The sequence below is a fragment of the Mesocricetus auratus genome, unplaced genomic scaffold (genome assembly GCF_017639785.1).
Source record: "Mesocricetus auratus isolate SY011 unplaced genomic scaffold, BCM_Maur_2.0 Super-Scaffold_100006, whole genome shotgun sequence".
Classification (NCBI taxonomy): Eukaryota; Metazoa; Chordata; class Mammalia; order Rodentia; family Cricetidae; genus Mesocricetus; species Mesocricetus auratus.
The window spans coordinates 36,020,968-36,042,998 of NW_024429190.1; positions in this window are offsets into that span (position 1 = coordinate 36,020,968).

Genomic DNA, 22,031 nt, shown 5'->3' on the forward strand with positions numbered 1-22,031 from the left:
AAAATACAAAAAACAATGAAGAAGGCTTACTGGAATTCCAGTAAATATATTGAACATCTAATTTGAAAACAAATTTTTCAAGAAACACCGGAGACCTGAAGACTGCACACAGCATATCCGTATCCCAGCCTGACGGGATTCAGCGTGCCCAGAGACTGCCAGCTTCCAAGTCCCATTCTCCACCCACTGGATATCTGGGTGTATAATTCTATGCCTCCAAAAATAGTGGACCAAAAATGTAAATATCAATTTCTTAAATAATAGAATAGGTTATCCAAAATGTAGCTTTTAATAAAGAAAAATGAGGAGCAGTATAGCTCTCCCAAAGAGACATTTGTGATTTCATATTTTAAAAAAATGTGGAAACCAAGGTGTCAGGAAAGATACTTATGTTTTCCAAACTATGTCTCTGATATTGTTTGTCTAAGTTCAATTTGTTCATTCTCCACTGTGTGTGTGTGTATGTGTGTCTGTGTGTGTGTATGTGCGTGTGTTTATGTGTGTGTATGTGTGTATGTGTTTGTGTGTGTGTATGTGTGTGTTTGTGTGTGTGTATGTGTGTGTTTGTGTGTGTATGTGTGTATGTGTGTGTTTTTGAGTGTATGTGTGTGTATGTGTGTGTATGTATGTGTGTGTCTATGTGTGTGTATGTGTGTATGTGTTTTTGTGTGTGTATGTGTGTATGTGTGTGTACGTGTGTGTATGTGTGTATATGTGTGTATGTGTGTGTGTATTTGTGTGTATGTGTGTATATGTGTGTGTATGTGTGTGTTTGTGTGTATGTGTGTATGTGTGTGTATTTGTGTGCATGTGTGTGTATGTGTGTGTATGTGTTTGTGTGTGTATATGTGTGTGTGTGTGCTCCTCTAACCTCCAGATTTTTCTTCACCCTGAATCTTCCACAGTAGTCCTCAGCTCTCTGAAGTGTTCCAAGTTGTTGGTAACACAGAAACCCACCTTTTGATGATGGTTTTAGGTACATTCTGTCTCTGAAGTCCTTATTCTATAACTTTCATCACAATTTAATAACACAGTGTATCATAGAACACATAGATAATACCAAAGGCCTCTGATCCATGGCATTACCTGTAAAGGAAACTAACTGAAAGACCTAAACACTTTTCAATATTTTCATAGATTTGCTTTCTTTACTCGTTCATAATATTGTATTTTATTAATTATTATGAAGTCTATAAGCAAAATCAGTAAATTTCAAGTACAAAAATTTGGTTTCAAAATACTTTTCTTATCTCAAAAAATTATTACATACCTAATTTGGGAATATTTTATAAATGGGATAATTCTTTTTTAACCTGTTATTTTTTATTTAAATAAGAAACAAGCTTGCTTCACATGTCAACCACAGATCTCTCTCATTCCCCTCCTCCCCAACCGCTCAACACCCCCAACCCCCCACCCAATCCCAAGTCCACTCTCCAAGGAGGATGAAGCCCTTCATGGGGGATTTCCAAAGTCTGTCATATCGTCCCAGAGTAGGTGTTAGGACCTCCCCCATGTGTCAAGGCTGAAAGAGCATCCCTCCATATGGTATGGGGTCCCAAAGTCCATTTGGATGCCAGAGATAAATACTAATTAATTTCCCTGAGGTCCCAAATAATGTGAAGGCCTCCTCACTGACACCCACAATCAAGGGGTCTGGATCAGTCCCATGCTGGCCTCTCAGTCATGAGTCTGGGGTCCATGAGCTCCCCCTTGTTCAGTCCAGCTGCCTCTGTGGGTTTCACCAGCCTTGTCTTGACCCAATTGCTCATCACTCCTCCCTCTCTGCAACTGGTTTCCAGGAGTTCAGTTCAGTGTTTAGCTGTGGGTGGCTGCCTCTGCTTCCATCAAGCACTGGATGAAGATGCTAGGATGGCATTTAAGGTAGTCCTCAATCTAATTATCAGGGAATTACATTTAAGGTAGCCTATCCACTATTACTTAGATTGCCAGTTGATGTCATCCTTGTAGATCTCTGGAAATCTCACTAGTGCCAGATCTCTTCTCAAATCTATAATGATTCCCTCTATTATGGTTTCTCTCATCCTGCTCTCCTCTATTATTCCTCTGACTCAACCTTCCTGCTCCCCCATGTCCTCCCTCCTCTCCTCTTTTCTTCTCCCACTCACTTTTCCCCATTTTCCCATCCCCTCCTCCCATGCTCCGAGGCCACAGAGGGGATCATGTCTTATTCCCTTCTCTGGGGTACCATGCATAAATCTATTAGGGTCTACCATGTTTCCCAGACTCTGTGGCAGTGAGATTGTAGGCTGGCACTCCTCTGAAGCATGTCTAAAATCCATATATGAGTGAGTACACACCATGTTTTTCTTTGTGTGACTGGGTTACCTCACTCAGGATGGTTTCTTCTAGTACCAACTATTTGCCTTCAAATTTCAAGATTCCAATGTTTTTGTTCTACTGAGTAGTACTCAATTGTGTAAATGTACCACATTTTATGTATCCAATCTTCAGTTGAGGGGAATCTAGTTTGCTTCCAGGTTCTGGCCATTACTAATAATGCTGCTATAAATATAGTAGAAAAGATGTCCTTGTTGTATGAATACACATCTTTTGGGTATATGATTAAGAGTGGAATTGCAGGATCTTGAAGTAGACTGATTCCCATTTTCCTGATGAAATGCCATTATGGTTTCCAAAGTGGTTGTATGAGTTGGCACTCCCACCAGCAGTGGAGGAGTTCCACTTTCTCCAGATCCTCTCCAGCATAAACTGTCATTGGTGTTTTTTATTTTAGCCATTCTGACAGGAGTTAGATGGTATCTCAGAGTTGTTTTGATATGCATCTCCCAAATGGCTAAGGATACTGAGCACATAGACTCCTCTATTGAGAATTCTCTATTTCGTTCTGCACCTCACTTTTTATTGGATTATTTAATGTTTTGGAGACTAGCTTGACTTCTTTGTAAATTTTGGGGTTCAGCCCTCTCTCTGATGAGGGGTTGGTGAATATCGTTCCCGATTCTGCGGACTGCCATTTTGTATTTTTGATTGAGTCCTTTGCCTTACAGAAACTTTTTAGTTTCAGGAGGTCCCATTTATTAATTGTAGATCTCAGTGTCTGTGATACTGTTGTTATATACAGGAAGCAGTCTCCTATACCAATTCAACAGCAAACATCAAACTAAATAGGGACAAAGTCAGTGCAATTCCTCTAAAATCAGGAACAAGACAAGGTTGTTCACTCTCTCCATATCTCTTCAATATTGTATTTGAAGTTATAGCTGGAGCAATAATACAGCTAAAGGTGATCAAAGGGATACAAATATAAAAAGATGAAGTCAAACTGTCACTACTTGTAGTTCCTATGATAGTTTACATAAGTGACCAAAAACACTCTACACAGAAACCCCTACAGCTGATAAACACCTTCAGCAAGGTGGTAGGATACAAAATTAACTAAAAAAATTCAGTAGCCCTATTGTATACAGACTACAAATGTGCTGAGAAAGAAATCAGAGTAACATTGCACTTTACAATAGCCGCAAACAACATAAAATATCTTGGGATAACACTAACCAACAAGTGAGAGATCTGTATAGCAAGAACTTTTAGTCTTTAAAGAAAGAAATTAAAGAAGATACCAGAAAATAGAAAGATCTCCCATGCTCTTTGATAGGTAGGATCAACATAGTAAAAATGGCAATATTATCAAAAGTAATCTACAGATTCAATGCTATCTCCATCAAAATACAGGCCCAATTCTTCACAGACTTTCAAAGAACAATTCTCAACTTTATATGGAAAAACAAAAGACCTATGGTCACCAAAACAACCCTGTTCAACAAATCAATGTCTGGAGGCATCACCACCCCTGACTTCAAGCTCTATTATACAGCTATAATCCTGAAAACACATTGGTATTGGCACAAAAATAGACAGGTAGAATAATGGAATCATATTGAAAACCCTGATATTAAACCACAGACGCATGAATACCTGATTTTTGACAAAGAAGCTAAAATTATACAAAAGAAAAAAGAAATCATCATCAACAAATGGTGCTGGCATAACTGGATGCGGGCATGTAGAAGCCTGCAGATAGATCTGTGTCTATCGCCATGCACAAAACTTAAGTCCAAATGCATAAAGACCTCAACATAAACCCAGCCACAACGAACCTCTTAGAAGAGAAAGTGGGAGATACCTTTGAACAAAGTGATTTTCTGCTTTATGTATGCTACTATGATTGATGCAGAAAATCCTGTAACTGATATTATAGACTTATGATTATCTATTTCACAATGATATATTTCATGGAACATATTTTCTTTTATTAACAAAACTGTGTTCATATTTCTACTTTTCAAATAATGCCATCAATGCTTGTAATACTAAAGAAAGGGATTTTTCCATGAGTTCCAGGTCAACTTGAGCTACAAAGCCTCAGCAGCAACAATAAAAGATATAAAAAATTAAAATGAAACTAAATACATAGTAGAGATATTTATTGACAAATGCTTTTAACAAGGATTGTAAATTGAAAGAATCTCTTATTATTTTGTGTTTAACTAATCCCCCTCCTCTCTAATAAACACTTATATATAATTTCCTGTTCAAGGGATATTCATTTCAAAATTCTGAATTAAATATTTACTTTGTCAAAAATTCAAATATTTCTGTGCCACTTAAAGGATAAACTATTTTTTTCATCTAATGAGGGCTTGTTACATTGTAAAATAGCAAGCCTCATTGTTACATTTTTGAACATGTAAGTTTAAATATCATGTATATTGTTCATGTTAATGATTTGATACCCACATTAACTTATGTTGATATCTCCTCTTTCTTTCAAAATATTTCCTGTTGTGGTTGATTTAATTTTTCTCATTCATCTATTTATTACTGGTATACTAATTTATTTTATCATAATTTTTTATTCTTTGAAAATTCTGTACAATATTATTTTGATCTTAATATTCTCCCTATATTAATACCTACTACATCCTCCCCTAACTTCTCTATCCCCCAACTACATGTTACTTTGTCTCTTTACAAAACTGAGGTCTGATATAATTTTGCAAACTACATGTAAGCATGGGGTCTTGCCTGGAGTGTCCTTGATCCCATTTATTACAAAAGACATTTAAAAAATATATTACTTTTCCTCACTGAGATTAATTACCTAATTCAGTCTTGGAACCTACCAATAAAAATAGAAATGAGTAAAATAAATAATTTGCCTGTATTCACCTAAAAGTCAAGTGATGAGTTTCTTCTGAGAGTTTATAAATAGGTATTTTTGAGAAATTATCAAATATTTTCTAACCATATTATCCTTTTTATTTCCTTTGGTGAAATTATATTTGTAATAATATGATTACAAGGAATGTATTACAGATATTTACAGCTAGTGTTGCGTCAAATTGTTGTTAATGTCTATATGTAGTGAGATTTACTTTGTTTTACTCTCTTGACAATTATTATTGAGACATCTGTGAAATCTAGGATTTAAGTAAATCCTGGTATTTTCACTTTAACATGAGTATATTATGTATGATTATATGTCACACTTATCTGACAGATGGTACACATTAAAGTTTTGTTATAAAATGGAATTAGCCAATTGTGTTTTTTAATAGTATAATGGAAATGATTTTTATATTAAAATATTCTTATTATTTTTATTTAAATTAGAAACAAGCTTGTTTCACATGTCAATCCCAGATCCCTCTCCCTCCCCTCGTCCCTTGCCCCCCCCAACAGCCCTCTCTGCCCCTACCCAATCCCCACTCCATTCCTCAGGGTGTGTGAGTCCCTCCATAGGGAATCTCAAGATTCTGTCATTTCATTTAGGGCAAGGCCTAGGCTCTCCCCCAAGAGTCCAGGCTGAGAGAGCATCCCTCATTGTGGAATGGGCACCAAAAGTCCATTTGTATGCCACAGATAAATACTGATCTACTCCCTAAGGCTCCATAGATTGCCTAGGCCTCCTCACTGACAGGGAATTCCAGCCTACAATCCCACTGCCAGAGATCTGGAAAACAGTACCTTCATCCAGTGACTGATGGAAGCAGAGGCAGACACCCACAACTAAACACTGAACTGAACTCCTGGAATCCAGTGACAGAGAGGGAGGACTGATGAGTAAAGAGGCCAAGAATGGGCTTATTTAACCCACAGAGACAGCTGACCCGAACAACGGGGAGCTCTTGTACCCCAGACTGATGGCTGGTAGGCCAGTATTGGACTGATCCAGACCCCCTAAAATGATTTGTATGCATTTTCATTTTATGATGAACATAAGGACACATTTTATATGGAAAATTTAAAGTACCTAGTTACTTTATTAAGATATTTCTATATAATGTCAAATCTAACTTGACTAAAATCTATTTAGGTTTTTTGTTTCAATTTCAATCCATATAAAATTATCAAACAAAATTCAGCTTCTAGACAGACAGCAGTACTCTTTAATTTTATAGTTTGCATATTCTAATCTATTGGTGGATAGTTTAATTTTAAAAACCAACATAGTTGAGTATATTATTGGCTACCTGCCATTTTTAAATGCTTTGCAATAATGGCTGTACATAAAGTTAAATATGTTTACATTCAGGGACAACTAGCTACTTAAAAATGAAGGTTAAATAATGTTTTCTAATTTCCTCTCCTCCTGACATTGTCTATGACAAGAAAGAATAAAGTAGGGCTTATTAATCACAAATTATCAGTATAATTTATTAAAGTACATACAAACGCTATTCCTGTTTTAAATACAACATTTTTATTGTTCTTCTAAATCTTATGTACGACTGCTCTTTTAGAAGATGTGAGTTCAGAACATTATTTCCCACTTTCAAAATGAAATTTTCTACTTCATAATTAATGTTAATACATGTCTTCATATTTCCAAGTAAATGAATATGTTTTACCCATCTTGCCCTCTCCTCTTCTGTTTCTAATTTCTTCATTCCATCATTGAACATCAGATTCACGCTTGCTCAGCTCTGAATTTTAAATCAGGAAACATCTTCATTTCTGTGGGTATTTTTTCCTTCTGTTCTGTAGTGATAGTTTTAAAAATGATACATTTATATTCATAACTCCATACTTAAATTTGTGAAATAGCTCCCTAATTGATCTGCTCTCTTTCCCTGTTGCCATTATTCTGCCAAATTTTGATTTTTAAGTCAGAACACAGACACTTAAAATAAACACTTGTTTATGCAATATCCTACCACATTCTATTCTTTAAGTCATTACCCTTTAGCAAGTTGAATATTTATGGAGATGAAAAATTCCACAGAATGTTTCAAATGAATCCTTCGGAGAGAAGCACTGATTTAGGGGGTATTTTTCATCTTCTTCCTGGTAGCTAACATAGGCTAGCACACTTAGCAGATTAAGAAAAAGACATAAATTTCCCCTTGTTCACAAAAGGATACCCCAAAACTGGTACTGATGTGCAACTCTTTGTCTTTCAGTGAAACCCAAATAATAAGTTATCTATAATAAGAATTTTTACTCTTAATTCATTGTACCTAGAATCTAATATTTAATACAAACATTTGCCATATTAAGTTTTTATATGCTCTTCAACTTTTTTGAGGATTTAATATTATTAAAAAGAAGTTGCACTTCACTAATATGCAAGTCCAAGAGAATTCACTGATCTTCTAACAGACAATATAGTACAGCTGAGGTAGAATCCTGATGCATGTTATTCATTTTAACATATGCTACCTTTCTGTTTCAGAATAACATGCAAGGGCATCACAGCTAAGATTTGTACACATCATTTTACACACGGTGCTTTTAAATCAGAAAATAGTATTTTCTAACCATGAAAAGGACACTACACCATAAATTCTCAACAACATGTTTTTATGAACAGGGTATTTATAATGACCTTACCAGTCACTATGCCTACATGGATAGTGGGAGATTCAAAATGGTTATCCAGTAAACTAAGAGCTAGCCGTAGGAACTGGATACATTTCTCAGCAATTAAGAGCAATGACTATTCTTCCAAAGAACCTAAGTTCAGCTCCCAGCATTCCCATGGAGAATTCAGCTCTCTACAACTGACTCCAGGGCATGAGTCTTGAAAAGTTTCTACACCAGATAAACTGTTCCACCAATGCAACAATCCAAATCAGACCAAATCAAACCAAATTAGAAAATGTCCAGATTTAATGAATACAGCACTCCTGCCTCCTGGGTGGCCTTCCAGTCCCCCAGAGAGGAGACAGGAAAGGGTAAACCAGAAAAAACAGGAGTATGTTCTCAATGGGGGGGGCAGTTTAAATACCCTGGGGGAGAGTCTTGGGGGGAAGGGTCATCATTTGGCAGACTTTCTGACATGCAGCATTGTTTGCAGGGAGATGCAGGTGGGGGCTTCTGTGGAACCTCCACCGTAACACTCCAGTCTCTTTGGGTATATGGATGCCAGGGTCTGGGGTGAAGCTTTCACCATAACATCTTAGACTCTTTGGGTATATGGAGGCATATCTGGTTTCTTCCCCCCCGATGACAGGGGATGAAGTGGTGGAGAGGAGAGTCAGGAGTCAGTGGGGTCACACTTAACGAGTGGCATGAATGAAGAAGAGTTCGTTTAGCTGTCTTCCTGTAGATAGACCTCAAGCATCTGTTCTTTGAAAAAGCAGAGAAGGCAGGTTGCTAGGAGAAAAAATATTTTGTTATCATTGGCCCTATGAATGGGACTTGCAAGGGGAAAGGTGATAGCTACCAGAATGAAGGGAGTAGAGACCTGTCCTAGTAATACAGCAGAGGCAAGGATGAATGAGTGAGACCAGAGAGCAGATGTGTCATCTTGGAAAACCAGATTCCAGTTGTTGGGTAGGTTTTCACTTAAGCCTGGAGAGGTAGAACCAATAACGGAGTCTCACGAGCTGGTACAGGTGCTGGTGTCATATGAGGACCATCTGTGGGTTGACCTTGGCACAGGCAGGAGTAAACCTGTAAGATACGCTCAAAAATTGGTGGGATAAAAATGGGTTCTGGAGACTGATTTTATCAGACCAGATTTCTTGATATAGAAGAACTTCTCTCAGGAAATTGCAGGTATCTGGAACAGATTTACATCTTGATGATATACTAAAAGGCTGTGGCGTTGGGTTAAAGGACATGAACAGTTTTAGAAGACAATAAGAGGAAATTTAAAACAGTGAAGCTGTGAAATTACATCTGAAACCTTTTAATACCTGACTATGAAGTTTGTAAAAAAAAAAAAAAGTAAATCTGTCTGTACTTTTAACAGGAAACTTACCTTAATTAACTAATGAGCTATCAGTACCTAGTCATCAAATGTTATCAGATCTGAGGGTAAGAAGTTGCGCAGAAGCAAGAGAGCAGCCCAAGGTTTTACTGAAATGGGAAGGAGTAGGTAGTCCCGTACATCTCAGTGACAGGAATTGGAGAGGGAACCGTGGAACCCACATGAGAGGTCAAAACAGAATAGGGAGCTCCCATGTCTAAATGAAAAGTAATGGACTTACGTGCTATCTGTGGTGTTACCCTAGGCTAGAGAGGGCAATGGGAATCACCAAGTTTGAATGAGGCTGAGTAGTTTGAAGGCTGGCACAGTCTAGCTGCTGGTGTTGGTGAGGCTGGATGTCCACTCTGTGGCATGGCATAGAGGATGAGCCCGCATGGGGGAATTCTGATTTCCAGTGTCCAGGCTGAGGGCTGAGGGTCTTGGCAATATCTTGTCAAATGGCAGTCCTGTCCATATTTGTAGGAGGCTCCTGGAGGAGATGACTTGGGGTCAGCTCCAGCAGGATAGAGCCTCATGGTGGTCAACTTCCCTTGAACCTCTTTTGGTGGCCAGGGCAGCTGCAAAGGTTTGAGCTTGGAGCCTGGCCTTGTCATTCGGGAGGACTCAGCTGCTGCCTCTTTTCAGGCATTGAAAATTTTGAAAGCCTTGTCACCAATTCCTGTATGGGAAGTTTAGGGACCCCTCCTCAGCCTTTTATAATTGCTTTGTAATATCTGGTGCTGACTGAGAAATGAAGTGGGTGGCCAGGCTGTGGCTCCTGCTGGGGAGACTAGGTCAAGTATAGGTCAATGTCTAGAGGGACACAAGGAGGTGTCCTGGAAGGATAGGGAAGAGTGGCAGGGGAAAGGGGAAAAGAGGAAGGTGGGTAAGGAGGAAAAGAGCTTGATGGGGGAGGAATAAGAGGAATGTGGGCCACTGAATGGAATATGCAGTGGCCCTGTGAGAGAGGTTGGGCAGGAAAGGATGGCGATGGGGCAGGGACCAGTGGCCAGGACAGAAATATCAGGGTGGAGATTTCAGGGTCCCAGTTCCCAGATAGGCAGGAATCTGGAGGCACCATGACTCTAGCCAATAAGGCCAGTGCTGTGAGACACTAGCTTCTAAGGGAAGGGCTGTAGCAGTCTCCAGAAACTGTGGACATGTGGGGGTTCTGTTCACTTGTCCCCACACCAGCAAAAAAAATTCAAAATCACAGAGAATGGAAAGTTCAAAAGTGACCCTGGTTGTCATCCTGTTAGATTGTTAAGGACATATTAAGTCCAGGCTTTAATGAACAGAGAAATCAGGCATTTAGGACATATGCTGTCAGATAGCCCCAATTTATAAGATTGTGTAAAAGGAAGCCTGAGCGCTTTTGAGGATCTGTCTTTCAATGGCAGGTGCCCATTTCACAATTCTATGCCAGACCCCAGCAATGCACCCATTGTGGTAGGTCCTGGGTCAAAAACAGAGGGGTTCTCTCCCTTGAACAGAACATCTTCTGAAGAAGGTTTCCCACTGTACAAGGCAGGTCCTTCTTGCAGTAACAGGTCAAGGGCCTGGCATGGTTGTGTCTCTGGCAGGATAACCTGAAAATGTCAGGTGGCCCTGAGCCTCTAAGGCAATAAATTGGAAAGGACAACATACTCATTTGAAAGCTCATCTAAACCTGTTGGAGAGCAAGTGTAGGGGGCAGTGGAAGAAAAAGCAGTCCCCTTGGTGGAGTCTCCAGATGAAAAGTTTCTACACCTGATGCAATAATCCAAATCAGACCAAATCAAACCAAATTAGAAAAAGCCCAAGTTTAATGGATGCAATGCTTTCCACTCCCCCACAGAGGAGATGGGAAAGGGAGAGTGACCAGAAAGACAAACACGGTATGTATTCACTCATAAATGGATATAGTAAGTAAAAAAAAAAAAGGATAATCAGACTAAAATCTACATCTCCAAAGAAACTAGGTAACAAGGAAGATCCTATGAGGGACATATGGCTCACCCTGGGAAGAGAAATTAAGTGATACTTACAGGGAAAATTGTGGACAGGGGGTGTGGTAAGGGGGAGGAGAGGGGGAATAAGGACAAGAGCAAACTAGGTGGCCTAGGAGGGCAGGGATGCAGTAGAAGAGCAATGAAAAGATATATAAATAGAGAGAACCACTATGGGCTTTGGGAGAAATTTAGTGCTAGGGTAACTCTTAAGTATCTACAAGGAGGACCCCACTTAAGGCTCCTAGCAGTAATAGAGAGGATGACTGAATTGACCCACCCTTGTAATCAGACTGATGAATACGACAACTACCCATCATAGAGGCCTCATCCAGTAATTGATGGATACCACACACAGACATCCACAACCAATAACCAGGCTGAGCTCTGGGAATCCAGGGGAAGAAAGGGAGTAGTGAACATATGAGCAAGGGTGGTCATGATCATGATGGAGAAATCTACAGAGACAGCTGAACCAAGCTGATGGAAACTCATGAACTCTAGACCTACAACTGTGGAAACTCCAGAGAACTGATTAAAAAAATGGGCTGGGATAAAAACAATAACTTCTCAATGAAGAAAATAAATGCCTAAAAATTATCTCAAAAGATGTTCACAGTTCTTAACTTACAGAAAAATACAAATCGAAACATTGATATTTAAACTAACAACAGTGAGAATAGCAAAGTTCAACATAACAGTTGAAAATAAATGCTGCACTTGATCTTAGCCAAAAGGCCAAGAAGCAATTGAGTGCCCATCCCACAATGAGGGATGCTCTCTCAGCCTGTACTCTTGGTGGAGGACCTTGGCCCTGCCTTGGATGAAGTGACAGACACTGGTTATCCACCATGGAGGGCCTCACCCTCCCTGGGGATCCCAGTGGAGATTGGGTGGGGCACTGGAGGACCTGATGAGGAGGGCAGGGTAGGAGGGGAGGGAAAGGGAGCAGGGATTGACATGTGAAACAAGCTTGTTTCTAATTTAAATTAAAAAAAGAAAAGAAATGCTGGACAAGATGTGCACATAAGGGAACACACATATTTTTGGTGTGATTGGAAACTTGTCCAGTCACTCTGATTATCCATGTGGAGGATCCTAAAAGCTATAAATAGATCTCCCATATTACCTAGCTATACCATTTTATAGCATGTGTCCCAAAGAATCAACATCCTACTCCACAGATGCTTGATCAGCTATGCTCATTAATGCTCCCTTCATAGTAGCTAAGAAGTGGAAACAAATCAAATGTCATTTAATCAAGGATGAATAATGAAAATGTTGTACATATACATTATGGAATATTATTCATCAATAAGTAAAAGAAATCATGAAATTTTCAGGTAATACAATAAGAAAATATTATATTGATGGATATAACAGACACAGAAAGACAAATTTTGCATGATTTCTCTTTGTTGACTCCAATCTACAAATTTTCAGATATGAGCACATACCCTTACATAACTACAATAATGAGTAAAATATAAAGGGACTATTGCAGTATGGCTGGGAGAAAGAAAAGTAGGGAGGTGAGCAGTAGGGCATAGGCGATCTGAAAGGGGAAAGAGAAAAAGAGGGCTTACATTAATTGGGGAAAATATAAATATTGAAGACAGTCGGTGGAATCACAGTAAAAATATCTGAAAAAGTCATAAAAGTATCCAAATTCAGTATTATTATAAGTTCAAAATAAAATCAGGAAAAACAGAAATTCTTCATTACAGAATTTACTAGAAATACGTGAGAGATATAAAGCATGTGGAATTGAGACAAATGATTATAATTATGCACCAATATTGATTATATGGATAGGATAAGTATAATAAGCTTCAAATTTTCTTTCTTTGTTTCCACTTGATACAGAACTTTATGCTAGTTTTTTCTCTGCTTCATTGTTCTGCAAAGGAACAGTCTTATTCCCCAATGGAACTTTGAGTTACAATGTGAGCTTCAGTTTATGACTTAGCAAATGCCATTCTTAACTCATTTGATTTATCTGGTATATTTCACAGTGGTCTCTAGTTCTTGCTTTTCTACCCTTTGAAAACTTACTTGGTTGCTTACTCTTGAATACTTCTTTTATTACTTTGTGCTATACTTTACACTCATTTATCTCATCTTGTCACACTGAGCTTGTCCTACATTTTATTTATGGTCACACATAACACTTTTCTTTCTCTATCTTTTTCATGTACAACCTTTCTTTGTGATCCTCTTGGCCACTACTTCTATTTGGTAAGTGATAATATTATGGGAGAAATGGTCCAGGAGGGAAGGCATATGAGCTAGGATTCCTAGAATAGGGTTGTGGGTGCAGTGTCTTTCCAGTTGCACTTGAAAAAAATGAACAAGTCTAGTTTCTTTTATATTACAGCATTTCTAGTATAAGTACCTATGATGGAAGAAATTGTTGCTTTTACTAATAATATTCATATTCTCTGATACAATGCAAGCTTGTTTTTTCATAATAAATGACCTTAGAGACTAAAAATCGCCATATTCTGTACAATGCACAAGATATTCACTGCATATTGAAAGAATATATCTATTTGAAACTAGCAGATTCTAATTCTTTATTCACCAAAAGCTAAATTAAATTATTAGATTATTTGATGATTTATTTTGATGCAGCTCCGCTATGAGCTTTCTACTTATTTCTTATTACTGGCTAGTTTTTTTCTACTAAGATGGGAGAATCACATTCACAATTCAAAAACAGTGACTCTTTTCCAGAAGCTCTTGTGCAGCTATGCAAAAATATTGTTCTACAAGAAGCTAAACAAAGAATAGTAATAGGCAAACAATTGCAGAGTGGTTCCATTTAGGATATTTTTCACAGTAGATATACTTTATAGATGCAGGCTATCATACTTAATTATCATATCATATATACCTGTTCACCTTATCATGCATGCTACCATTGTAGTTTTGAATTTATGCATACATATGCAACATCCAATTAATATAAATCATAACTTTTACAAGCATCATTGTACATTCAACATAGGGGGTAAGTACTTTACTTCAAACATAAGAGAAACTTGTTTTAATAAAATGTTTTACTGTTTATATACATATTTATGTATTTATGACTGCTTATGCTGTTGTCATTTCAAATAGCTAAATTTCAGATATCAGTAAAACTAATTTTTCTTTTATAACTGAAATAATGATAGGAAAAATCTGGAAAACTAAGTGACCTATATTCTTTTTTAAAATTATTTATATAATTTAGAAACAATATTATTTTACATATCAATCCCAGTTTGCTACCTCTCCCATCCTCCCATGCCTCCCACTGACTCCCCAATACCATCCCCTATCCACTCTCCAGGGAGGGTGAGACCTTCCACGGGGGACCATCAATGTCTATCACCAATATCTGAGTGTAGGAACCAGTTAGGAGGCCTGGGTAGTCTATGGGACCTCTGAGAGTGGAACCAGTATTTATCCCTAGTACATAAATGGACTTTGGGAGCTAATTCTCCATGGAGAGATACTGTCTCTGCCCAGATAAACGGAAAATGGCTTAGGTCCTCCCACAAAAGATGTGATCTATATTCTTTTTGGGCACATGAGATTGGAATTTAGGGGCTGATATTAAAAATATAAAAAGCAGTGAGCCACACAGAGATGAATTCAAGTCTAAGCTGCATGATATGTTAATGATGTTTTGACATATTTTGGATTATTTACTAAGGTACAGTGAAATTTGTTGATTGTATATAAGGAGCTAAGGTGACAGGTTGATTCTTCAGATCCTGGGCTTTCCCTGAAGTCATAGCCCCGATGCACTCATTTCTTTGGCCATGAATAGTTTCACTTCATTTACCATTTAATGAGTATATAAACTCTCTTCTCTCAATAGCCCAGATAGTTAAGCCAAATATATACTTTAAAGCTATAGTAATCCAGTAATTAGATAAATTTTGTACTGCACAGACCAACTTCTTCCCCTCTTCTCGTGTGTTCCTTGCTGCGAGCTGCAGGGAGCCCTGACAGTGCACAACAAACCTCTGAATTATGTAAGCAAAACCTCCCTTTGTGTTCTGCCTTTCAAGTGTGTAATTCTTACATTCCAAGTGTCGTAGAACCTCTTCTCAACCCCCACCCCTTTTTTTTTAACTAACATCGGAAAAGAATATTGAAAGAAACATGGACAGGCTTCCTTTTCATAATGCAATCGTTCCATGGAGATTCAGTTCTGGTTACCTTACTGTCTTTCAGTATGTTTTTGAATGTTGGTGCCAATGTGGGATTGATATCTGGTTCATGAATTCCTTAAGGAAAGTCCCAGGACTCATTCTCAATGATGCTTCTTTATTTGCCCTCCGGGAGTTAAACAGCTTTGCTTTGCTTTCATTGCTTCATTCAAGAAGACATGCTCACTTGCCCTTTTAGATTTGGTTTAACTTATTTCAGAAACTATCATATACAGTTGTTAAATTTCCTTGTTTGCTAGAAATGCGCCACCTTTCTTTATACCAATGATATCATGCCTTGCCAGGTGTATTTTCCGTTATTTTGCTAAACCCATGATTCGCAAAATATGTAGTTATTTCTCTTTAAATTGGATGAATGAATCAATGAACAGATATTTTTTTATTTCAAAGTAAATCATCACAGATCAACCAAGACCAACGAACTTGCTACGCACCAGTGTAAATAACATTAATTATGTAACTTCAGGCTTCCCCATTCGGGACTGCAGTTTAGTTCCTCTATTAAGAAAAAATTATATTGAAAAATAACCCTCATCAATCAATGCAGGAGGTGAATTTTTTAGCACAGTATAGAAGTGATGGTCACTAGTAAAGAACTTCAGATGAATGTACAGATAAACAGCAATGAGTTCATTTGGAGAAAGATAAATGAAGAGTTAGAACTTATAGCAGATATCCACAGATAAGTAGCATTTCACAGAAATAAGAAAAGTAAAGGAAACATCAAAATTTCCAAGACTTTTTTTGAAATGTATAATTAATTGAATGTTATTAGGATAATATTTAGATTTAATTGGTTTTATGTAAGAGACATGTGTAAATAAAGTAATTAAGTTAAGCATTGTTATATGAATTGTTGTTAGGAAGTGTTGTTATGAATATCCTGTAAACTTTTAACTAAAAAGAAATTGCAATCAGTGTATACCAGAAAAAAAATGTACACTTAATTATTACATGCTTACTTTATCTCCTATAAAGTACCAAGAAGTCCATAATTATGGATACATACAATATGCACAAATTCTGACATTTAATTAACACGTGTTTCCTATAATCTTTCCTGTTTTTTCTCTGAGGCAAACAGAATGGTAGACCTGTCTAAAACTTCACAAGTAAACTCACTTTCTTATGATAGATTTTTATAGAATTATCTTAATGCAGAAGAAAACTGTGAATTGACTTTACTTCCTTGAAGACAATAAGCTAAAGTTTCTAAGAAAAACAATGGAAAATTAAATTGATATGTTTTAAAACTCCCAATTACATACCCAGATTAAAAAAAAGAAAAGAAAACAAATTTTTAAGTCACAAATCTCTCAGCCCTGCATCAACCAATAAAAATGATTTTTATATTTCTTGTCATTAATCTTTCCACCTACAGTTCAACCCCAAAATTATTCCTCCATCTTGTCATGAATCTGTCAAAGGTACTGCTTCCAACAGAATTGACTTATTTAATTTATGTTTCTTTCCCTGAATCTTGCCAGACTGTATTCTCAATTTATAAAATCAAATCAAATCTGTATTCTCTGCTTCTGAGGTCTTTGGGTCACACTAAAATGGCATTTTTTATTTTGGTTAAAAGTATTTTAAGGTTAACATTTCTGTCTAAATAAGAATATTTACATGCATATTTTCACAGAATGAAAATTTTTATATATTACATGATGTCATGATTACTTTTACACATGTCACATTTATTCTGAAAATATAGCAATACATGAAAAATCATTAAACATGCTGTTTTGCATTCTTGTTTTATTTCCATTTAATTAAATATTTACAGGTGACAAACTTTGTAAGATGTCTTCACTTCACAGTTTTCCTTTAATGAGGGGACTGGTAGAAAATCTATGTGTGTAAAAGGAGGGGTAAGAAGGGATTCCCTGAATTTTGAACAGCAAGCAATGCATGTGACAAAGCACATTCATACAGCAAATGCTACTTAGTTGGATTACAAGACATGGCTCTAAAATCCTATAATATGTGTTATTTTTAAGCTTTTTAATACACATTGATTTATTAATGTAGCAAGCATTTAATCATATAACAACACTATGCAATTAAAAAAAAAACAACCTAGACAATAGAAAACATAATATCTAGTATTCCGTGACTCATGAATTATCTAACTAGAGTTGGCAATGAACACATAGGCCTTAAAAGGCAGGAATCAAACATTGTGGTTCTGAAAAGTAACCGATGTTTGAGTCATTTTGAATCTGTAAAGGTTCAAAGCTCAGAGTAACACAGTGCTGTGGTTTTTCCTATGTAATTGCTACAATATCAAACAAGGGAGATGAGAAAAAATTGGGAGACACACGCAAAAAAAGGCTCAGATATAGAGACATAGACAAAGAGGGGAAGCAGAAAGAGATAGGGGCATTGTGCAACAGAGAAATCCTCTCACCATCCCATTATTATATGCTCCTACTTAAGTCAGGTGGATATCACTTCTCAATAATTTCTGTTAAATTAAGATGTACAGGTTAGAAGAACAGGTTTTGTCAACATGATAGCACTATTTCAGGTCTAGTTCAAATGAAGTTTTTCCACCTAAATTAATAATTTGAAAGAGAAAGTACACATTATATAGATGGGTAGGAACGATCTTCCCATTTTTTAAAGAAATGCTTCATGACATTTGATAAGCTTTTTGGTTTGTTAATGAAAATATATTCCTATATAAAATATTTTGTTATGTGACATCAATTCCATCAAATTTGACACCAGTTAATGTAATTTTATTTACATATGTCCTTCCTTAAAACTAATTAAATAAAACTGTTATTTTAATAATATTCTATTAGTTCTATATTTCATTAATATATCATGAAATTTTTGATATTGTTTGTTGTAAATATTCTTATGGTTCTTTACTATTCTTTATTATATAGATGCTCCTGAATTTTGGTAGTTTCTGTAAGTTATAATACTGCCATTTATCTCATGCTGAGACTTCTAGTTATTAGACTGATTGTGGAATTGTTTAGAACTGTGTCTGAGTGAGAGTACCTTATGGTATAGTCTGGTAAACAAGGGTAAATGTTTTAGTATATTTGTATGGAGAGGAATATGCAGAAAGATATGAACAAGATGACTTAGAAAAATATATAACCAGAAGAGTGAAAAGTAATGGAAATGTCAATAAGCAAATCAAACCAAAATAACTAATGGATATATCTCTCTACCTTGGAACACTGAATTAATCAACTACTGTGAAAGAATATAATCTTTAAATGTGTCAAAAACAATTTAGTTATTATACCTAGAAATTGTCAAGCACTATTCAAAATAAAATCAGCTATGTCATACTATTTGTACTTTATAAATTTTCAGTGCCTGGATGAAAAGCATTAGCTTATATATAAAGTTTTTGTATTCTCGAAAGTTAATAAGGGTATTGATGCTGCTGCTTTCTGCTTTATTTTTTCTTTTCTGTCCTGGCTATGTGGTCTTTTGAATAAAACCAATAACCTTATGTTACAGTCTACTTGACTACCTCTCTTCCAAATCATACTAGTTGCGTAAACTGTATCATAAGTGTTAGACAAAGCCAATCTGAAGAAATTCACACATATGTGAGTCAGTGTGATTTAAGTCATTCAAATGCATGAAATTTTTCTTCTTATAGTTTCATATTTAAATAATTCTGAGCCATGTGGAAATAAATCTCTTCTTGTCCAATAACTACTAACTACAGGCCAAAAGTTCTGTATTTAAAAATGATTGCAAAAATAGAATCTATATAAAAGTTTTAAGAAAATTAAATAAGATTTTATAACTCTTGACCAGCCCAACATGAAAGGCAGCATATTGAGCCTCATCCTGATCTTGCCCTTCACTGTGTAGCCAGTTTCTCTATCACATACACTGTGCAGAACATCAGAAATTTCACAGAGAAAATTTAGCCCAATAAGCTTAAACTGAATACATATATGTATTGTTCACAGATGTTAAATTTATCCTGTGATTTGCTTTTCTTTTTATTTAATATTTTTATTTAAATTAGAAACAAACTTGATTCACATGTCTATCCCAAATCCCTTTTCCTCCCAGTCCCACCTAATTCCCACTCCATTCCCCAGGGAGGGTAAGGCCTACATGGGGGATGTCCAGAGTCTGTCATTTCATACAGGGCAGGACCTAGGCCCTCCACCAAGAATCCAGGCTGAGAGAACATTCCTCATTGTGGGACTGGCACCAAAAGTCCATTTGTATGCCAGGGATAAATACGGATCTTCTACCCAAGGCCCCATAGTTTGCCTAGGCCTTCTCACTGACACCCACATTTAGGGGATCGTAATCAGTTTCATGCTGGCCTCCCAGCCATCAGTCTAGGGTCCAAGAGCTCCTACTTGTTCAGGTTAGCTATTTCTGTGGGTTAAGCCAACCTGGTATTGACCCCTTTGCTCATCAGTCCTCCCTCTCTGTCACTGTGTTTCAGGAGTTCATTTCAGTGTTTAGCTGTGGGTATCTTCCTCTGCTTCGATCAGTCACCGGATGAAGGTTGTTTCCCAGACTCTCTGGCAGTAGGTTTGAAGGCTGCCACTCCCCCAGTCCACGTCTAAAATCCATATATGAGTGAGTACATACCCTGTTTGACTTTTTGTGTCTGGGTTTCATCACTCAGGATGACTTTTTCTAGTGCCATCAATTTGCCTGCAAATTTTAATATTCCATTGATTTTTTTCAGCTGAATAGCACTCAATTGTGTAAATGTACAACATTTTCTCTATTCATTCTTCAGTTGATGGGCATCTAGGCTGCTTACAATTTCTGGCTATTACAAATAATGCTTCTATAAATATAGTGCATCACACTTCCTTGTTATATGTATGTGCTTCTTTTAGATATATGACTAAGAGTGGAATTGCTGGGTCTTGTGGTAGATTGAATTTCATTTTCCTGATGAATCTCCATACTGATTTCCAAAGTAGCTGTTCCGACTCGGCATTTTCACCAGCAGTGGAAGAGTGTTCCCCTTTCTCCACATCCTCTCCAGCATAAACTGCCATTCGTGCTTTTGATTTTAGTCATTCTGACAGGAGTGAGTTGTTTTGATCTGCATTTCCATGATGACTAAGGATGTTGAGCACTTTCTTAAATATCTCTCAGCCATTTTATTCTCCTCTATTGAGAATTCTCTATTTAGTTTTGTAACCCACTTTTTAATTGGATTCTTTGATGTTTTGGAGGCTTGCTTCGTGAGTTCTTTGTAAATTTTGGAGATCAACCCTCTGTCAGATGTGAGGTTAGTGAATATCTTTTCTTTTTCTGTATGCTTCCTTTTTGTCTTGTTGACTGTGTCCTTTGCCTTACAGAATCTTCTCAGTTTCAGGAGGTCTCATTTATTAATTGTTGATCTCTTGCATGTGCTACTGGTGTTATGTTCAGGAAGCAGTCTCCAGTACCAATTTATTCAACTCTTACTTTATCTTATAAGAAGTTCAGTGTGGCTGGATTTATGGGTGATTTGCCTTTCTAAAGAAAATCTTGTGTGAATATCATTTAGGTAAAATGTACATCTATCTACTGGTCACAAGCCCAAACATTCATCCACTTTGTAAGTCCTTCTCCTGTCTGGGATCACTCATTCTTCACTCAGAAAGGACTGCTTAGAGAGTGTGAATGCATATCCCTATCCTGTATAAACCACTTCTGATTATTCTTTCCAGAAAGATAGACTTTGGGAAAGAATGTTGCATCTATTCTATTACATTGGCAAACATGTTGTCCTCCTTGCCTCAAGCTTTGTCCTGTTCTATGCAGACTATCAAAACACAGGTCTTTTAACACTTTGACACTCTTTACACGTTCATATAAATAGATGCCAACCCACCGTTAACACATGGAAAGAAAAAGAAAGGAAAGGAAGCTATAGTGTAATTTGGCTGCACATGGCAATTTTTGGAATGGAGGAATTGAAGTTTCTGGTGCAAGGTGTAGACAGAAGTTTCTGTTCTACCCAGTCCTTCAGCTGTCCAGTACTAAATAAATAGAGACTTATATTAATTATAAACGGTTTGGCCTATTGCTCAGGCTTATTACTACCAATCTCTTACAATTTAATTAACCCATAATTCTTTATCTCTGTTTAGCCACAAGGCTTAGTACCTTTTCTCCGTGAGGCATTCTCATTTTGATTCCTCTGGGCCTGGCTGGTGACCAACTCCCTTCCTCTTCTCAGAATTTTCCTAGTCTGGTAACCCTGCCTATACTTCCTGCTTATCTACTGGACAATGAGCATTAAATTAAACCCGTATGAGTGGTGAGTCTTTGTAGTGTACAAGAGCATTATCCCACATCAGTTGTACCTACCCACAATGAGCTCATGGCTCCCTTAGGAATCACTACACTAAATAAGAAAATGCTATATGGACTTGCAGAAAGCCAGATTTTATATTGGCATCTACACAATTGAAACTCCCTCTTTTCTGATTACTAGATATTGGGTCAAGTTGATGATAAACTACTCAGCACATAGTACTAAGGATTTTATAAAATCAGACAGAGTAGAAACTACATGAGTGGTTATACTAGAATATTATGTACAAATGTACATAAATGAAAATA